The 5,612-nt window shown below is 32.5% G+C and overlaps 2 long non-coding RNA genes across 2 annotated transcripts; one reads left to right on the top strand and one right to left on the bottom strand.

Moving 5' to 3' along the window:
- Positions 1–248: 248 nt before the first annotated feature.
- On the top strand, positions 249–3,944 carry LOC108740554. Its single transcript, XR_001938353.1, has 4 exons — positions 249–549; positions 1,323–1,470; positions 1,798–1,938; positions 2,168–3,944. It is a non-coding gene; the product is annotated as an uncharacterized LOC108740554 (long non-coding RNA).
- Positions 3,944–5,275, bottom strand: LOC108740553. The gene is made up of 3 exons (XR_001938351.2): positions 5,164–5,275; positions 4,870–5,009; positions 3,944–4,391 (listed from the first exon to the last, which is right to left on the bottom strand). It is a non-coding gene; the product is annotated as an uncharacterized LOC108740553 (long non-coding RNA).
- Between the last annotated feature and the right edge of the window lie 337 nt (positions 5,276–5,612).

Genomic DNA, 5,612 nt, shown 5'->3' on the forward strand with positions numbered 1-5,612 from the left:
AAAATAAATGAGCTGCAGTGTCGTAAAACGGCATCTGTTTTTCTATAGTAACATCTTTAAGCATCATAATAAGCACTTTTGCGTAAATATTCATTGTTTTCGGAATTGTTTTGTTAGACAAACTTATTAAATTGTACATATAGGTTTTCCCTATGTGGAAATGTCATCAAAATGTTTTCTTTCCTTTATTATATTAATTGCATTGTAGTTAATAAACAAACATTAAATTGTTTTGATTACGTTGGCGTATAGTGTGGCACTTCTTTAAATTATTTGTCTAACTTGTTTTCCGTAAATACACGAATTCCGATATCGTAGATCGATAATATCTATCGAACGAGGGACCATGAAAAGGTCACAGTGACGAACGTGAGTAGATGTGCTCGGTACGTGATGCGTAATGTTAACAACGTCAATTTATAGTAAAGTTTTGCCGTGTAAATGGCGTTTTAATAGAACATTATTGCCTATCGGTTAAATGTGAGATTGTATTTTAATACATAAGATGTTATTTGGCAGGATTAAGTATTCTATATCTGGAAGGACAAGGTAAGAAACATTTAATTCCGTAAACTCTTCTTTGCTTTTGGTTGCCATTTTGTTGTCTAACATTATTATAATGCATTTCCTCAAACGTTGAATAAAAATAACAAAATGTTTTTGGTCTGACAAAGTGTCCTTACGTTTGTTATAAAGTTATCATACATTATGGTACATTGGTATATTTTTAATTAATCGTAAGATTTACTTGTATTTTTAATTTAGAATTTGCATTTTCTCAAGCGCTTGTAAGGATTAATTTTTCCACGTATGAGAGAACAGGGTAATTTTTTATCTCATACCATTGTAGGTCGTTTTTGGTTTTATTTTTTCCAAGTGTCTGTACTTTTAGTTTTAATGAACTAAAACGAGCATTTGATGCACTTTTTACCGTACTTCAAAATTCAACATGTTTTCAAATTTTCGAGGGCATTTCTGAGTCGTTCAGAAATCTAATTTTGAATAGTTGATAAATCGTTTGATCCATTATTGGCTTATGTTTCTCACAGTTTAAGCGAATTTTCAGTTAGACATCAAAAAAGCGAAGTAAGTGCCTGTTTTCCTAAGTCAATATTTTCTGTGTCTTTTGCCGCATTTGATAGCTTAATTTTGAAATACTGATAGGACTTGATACTTGGAACGTTTTTAAACTGTTGTCTATTTTTCACAAATTAGCCGCCGGTTTTTATTACGTCTAGGTATTTAATTTTGAAAAACTAAACCTTTTTTTATTAGTTTCCTTATGTTATTACTTATACCAAATTTTTTCCTTTTTATTTTAGCATGCAGAATGTCAGGAGCGACATTAGTAGTCAGGGTCAGTGATGGTCATCGACGAACCCAATGAAGATGAATAAAAGTGTATTGTAATGGCTGTCGACGTTGCAGTTAAGCAGTCTTACCACTGACTTGTGTGCTTTTCATACTCCGGTACGTGAATGTCCTTTGTATACAAAAAATATATTTTTTTTATTGAACCTTCTTTAGGGAGTTCCGCAATGGGGATAGCAAAAACACGAAAGATTCATCAGTATGAGATGATTAATTTCTTTTAATGTACCTAAACTATGTTTAGATTCATACTTTTCTTTAACGTATTATATATGCATTTCCTTTTTACATTTCTTTCTGTTTACTTCATTTAAACGTTTTCCAAAACAATATGTAAAATAAAAACTCATAAAATTGCAATTTGGTTCAAATTTTTCTTGTAATTTACTTTTAGACTTTTTCTATAACTCTTCTTTCTTATTGTAGATCAAAATAGGATCAATAGGGAACACTCACAGTCCCGCATCCGGTAAAGTTTCCCCAGTGACATACCGAACTAAAGAGAAATGGAGGACATCGAGACACACCAGAACCTCAAACGTGGACTTCGAGACACCGATTTTTATTGTATCACATTCCTCTTTCTTTTTTTGTTTAGTTTTAACTTTTATGCATTGTTTTACTTATTTGATTTTTTATTTTATTTGTTAATTTATTTATTTATTTAATTCAGCTAATATTTCAATTTATTCATTTTAAATCCCGTTTTTAATACTTCATTCGTTTTTAATTTACCTATAGGTACTTTATTCAAATCCTTACTTTTTGTTTATTAAAAAAGTTTTCATTGTTTCAGATTCCAATATGATGATTGTTTCGAAGTTGAAATGCATCCCTGAACCATGATGGGACCTGTACCGTACCCCTCTACACAAGATGAATTTTTCCCTGGGTTTCCACGAAGTTAATCTTTTCGTAGAATACTTCTAAACACATGCGCACGTTTTATAAAAAAGTGGATTTATTGAGCAAAATTTTAGTTAAGTAGCTCTCGATTTTCTTATTTGCTATAAGTTTATAACAGCACCTACACATCCCATTAGCGAAATTATTATTATTAACTTAATTCTTTTGTTTGTTTAAGAGGCTAGTTAAATTCATTAAATAAATATGTATACGTATATTCCAAATAGTAATTCCACTTAAGCGATATATTCTAAATTTTTGTTTTTTGTATACTTACCTACCTATTACATCTGTTTTGGTGAAATCAATTTCAATTATCTTTTTTCTCGCTGAGAAAATCTTTACTTTATTTTTTTTTTTAAGATTATCAACTATTTTAATTCTTTTGAAAAATCAATGAATCCACTTTTTTAAACTGGAATATTTCAAAAATTATTTATCAGTATGAATTGTATTTTATATATTATGTTTGTGTAGGGTTACATAGGATTATCTGTTTAATTATGTTAGGATAAAATTACTATTTTAGTTTTAAATATTTATCATATTTATGTATATTAGGTATAATAATAATAATACTAAATGGGGACTAATTGTGGGGAGAGAGTGAGATTGTGAATGTAGGAGTGTGAGAATATTAATATTACAGGGGTGAAGGAGTGCAGAAGTTTGGGGTGAGTGTAAGAGTGAGTTAAGTATGAAATTTAATAAAAATGTATGAAAGGATAACGACTAGGTTGAAAAAGAATTACATTGTACTATGTGAGTGGATGAAAACGAGAATGAGAATGGGGATGAATACGAATGGAAAGGAAACTCAGGGCATTCATGTGATAACAGTATGAGGGTATGAATAAAAAAAAAGAGTTGCGTTATGTTAGAGCGATGCATGCTTGTGAATGAGAGAATAGAGTGAATATATAAATGTGAGGGTATAAATGTGCCACTAATAAGAGGAGTGTAAATTTACGAATAATAGAGGGTCTAAATGAAAGTAGGGTGTATGCATGATTGCATTAATGTATGAATTTAAGTGTAATAGGGTTGTGTACGTGTTATTAAATGAAAAGGGTAAAAGCGTGAATGTATCAATGAGAGGAGGGTGTATGCTTGCGAGTATTAATGCATGAAAGAGGAGGGTATGCTTGTGAATGAATTAATGGAGTGAACGCGTAAGTCTATAAATGTGTTAGTAACAGTAAGGGGTAAATGTGAGGAGGGTGTCTGCATGGCGGTGTATATGAATGAAATAAAAGGTTAAATGTATGGTGGTCGAAGGGTTGCATACATGAGAATGAGAGGGAATGTATGAAGGTTTGAATGAGAAAAAGTGGCACTGATTGGGTGTAAATACATGAATGTGTGAGGGTGTAAACGTCTGAATGATAGAGGGTGTGCTTGAATGAGTGGGTGTATGTGTGAATGAAAGAGGGGTATATGTGTGAGGATGTGTGTGTGTGCCCCCAAGGGGGAAGGCGGGGGCGCGTGCATGCGTCCCCCGTCTCCATGGAGGCGGGGGCACATGTGTGCGTCTCCCTCCCCAGGGAGGGGGAGGCGGGCGTGCGCCCCCCGTTCCCAGGGAGAGGGAGAGTAAATAAAACATACGAAAAAGATTTTACTTGTTTTAATTTAAAAAAGACAAAATGAATAAAACATACGAAAAAGATTTTACTTGTTTTAATTTAAAAAAGACAAAATGAATTTTTCACGCCTATCAGGTCTAGTGCAAAATATTTTGTTATTCGAAGAGCCTCCGAGACAATACCCAGAGGTAGGGTATCCAGATTAGAACTAGAAGGCCCCATTACGCAAAATTTCGGATATTTCGAGATACTGAGTATTAGAAACTTCGAAATTCGAATTTCAAAATCTCCAAAAACTGAAGATCCCGATTCGGGATCTGCAGTCTTGGAGATCCTGAATTCGAATTCCGAAGTTTCCAAAACTCAGGATTTCGAAATTCCGAGATCCCGGGTATTGGAGCCTTCGGAGTTCCAATCCAGACCCCCGAAGCACTCGCGACCGACACTCCCGTACGAAAATGAAGATCGCGTCCTAGGAGGTGTCCTCTTGAAGATCCTTGAATTGGTCCTAATGGTGGTAACTGGTAGGCACTGTAACAAAAACATAATATTGTTATTTACGAGTTTAACAGAAATAAATAAATATTTGCAACAGTTATTTCTTCTTGTAATTTGATTTATAAATGAATAATTTTTAACAATCTCTTCTGAAGTAAAATTACAAAGAAGAAATAAAAACAAACGTTAAAATTAAAACATTGTATAAGTATTTAGTGCAACGACGAAAAATTTCTTTAAATTTAAATAAAGACAACTAAAATTACAATTAAAATGAGAAAGTACACAAGCGTGAATTTATAATTTAAGTCTTTCCTAAATAAATACAAAAATAAGCTGTACAATTAAAGTAGAAAGATAAAGCCAATTCCCATACGATACAAAACGAAAAAATTGTTGTGAACGATAGCAATTGGAGAATCTTAAGAAAGTTAAATTTTGAAAACTGCCCTACAGTAAAAGAATAACAAGTGCATTTAAGAAAATTACAAAATTTAGAATTAACACTTACTCATTTGTGGCAGGGTAGATTACTCTCGTATTACGGCATATCCAATGAACCTCGGATTTCCTAGGAGATGTCCTCTTGACAATCCTTGAATTGGTTCATCGATGATGTACCCCCTGTTCGATGACTAAACTGGAAAGTCCCTAAAAGAATGGGAAGTCCCAAACTCAGTCTATACAAGTATAAGTTTATTTTAACATGAAAGACAAGAAATAAAAAAGCTATAAGTTAAAAGTTATAAGTAAAGTAATGTTTAAGTACAATAAAATGAAATATAAATAAAAAATATAATCTTACCACTCTTTGAAGTGTCATCCCAATCATCCTGGAATGGCCTCAACGGTGGTTTGCTCCTTTTTCGATGACAAGATTACAATATTCACCTGAAACAACATTAAGTTTTCCAAAAGTTTCTATTTTCCAAAAAAAAAAAAATACAACACTGTAATATCTAACTAAAAATATGATTTCACTGATGGCCGGTAACAACTTTAGTACATTTTGGTAGCTTCAGCTCCTTTAATAAACGAGAAACTACTATCTCAAGGGATGAAAACAGTGCTTTTTAAATTGGGGCTTGAAAGTACACCCTCGATAATTTCAAACTACAAATATCACCTTAGTGAAGTCACTCAACATTTTTAACATGTTTTGGTACTCACAGCTCTTTTAATAATCGATGAATTAGAACCTCAATAAATAAAAACAGTGTTTTAAAATCGGGGGTTGAATGTACACCGACGTAA

Source organism: Agrilus planipennis, unplaced genomic scaffold (assembly GCF_000699045.2).
Source record: "Agrilus planipennis isolate EAB-ADULT unplaced genomic scaffold, Apla_2.0 scaffold180, whole genome shotgun sequence".
NCBI classification, from domain to species: Eukaryota; Metazoa; Arthropoda; class Insecta; order Coleoptera; family Buprestidae; genus Agrilus; species Agrilus planipennis.